This window comes from Penaeus monodon, chromosome 15 (assembly GCF_015228065.2).
Source record: "Penaeus monodon isolate SGIC_2016 chromosome 15, NSTDA_Pmon_1, whole genome shotgun sequence".
In the NCBI taxonomy this organism is placed as follows: Eukaryota; Metazoa; Arthropoda; class Malacostraca; order Decapoda; family Penaeidae; genus Penaeus; species Penaeus monodon.
The window spans coordinates 8,708,377-8,708,646 of NC_051400.1; the positions used below are offsets into that span (position 1 = coordinate 8,708,377).

General features: G+C 41.5%; 1 protein-coding gene across 1 annotated transcript in view; it reads right to left on the reverse strand.

Moving 5' to 3' along the window:
* Positions 1-270, reverse strand: part of LOC119581735 (RNA-binding protein fusilli-like) — a gene marked incomplete in the record, with an annotated part of 165,619 nt that overhangs the window by 109,254 nt on the left and 56,095 nt on the right.

Consider the following 270-nt stretch of genomic DNA (forward strand, 5'->3'; position numbering starts at 1 on the left):
AGCCACAGCCAGCTACACGCATACTTCAACCTACCATTTTTATTTTTAGATCCAAAACTCAGCATCCGAACACAGCCAAGCTCACATTCCAACGTATGGGATACTTCTTCACGCTTACAGCACACTTACACGACAACCTGTCATTGTTTGAATAGAGTGAATCATGCGGCAGTAAATGCGGGTTATTCATTAGTACAGCCACAAAACAAAGAAAACACGAACCTCGTAAAATAATCGACTTTTGTGACGTCATCTTAAGAGACAGCTCTA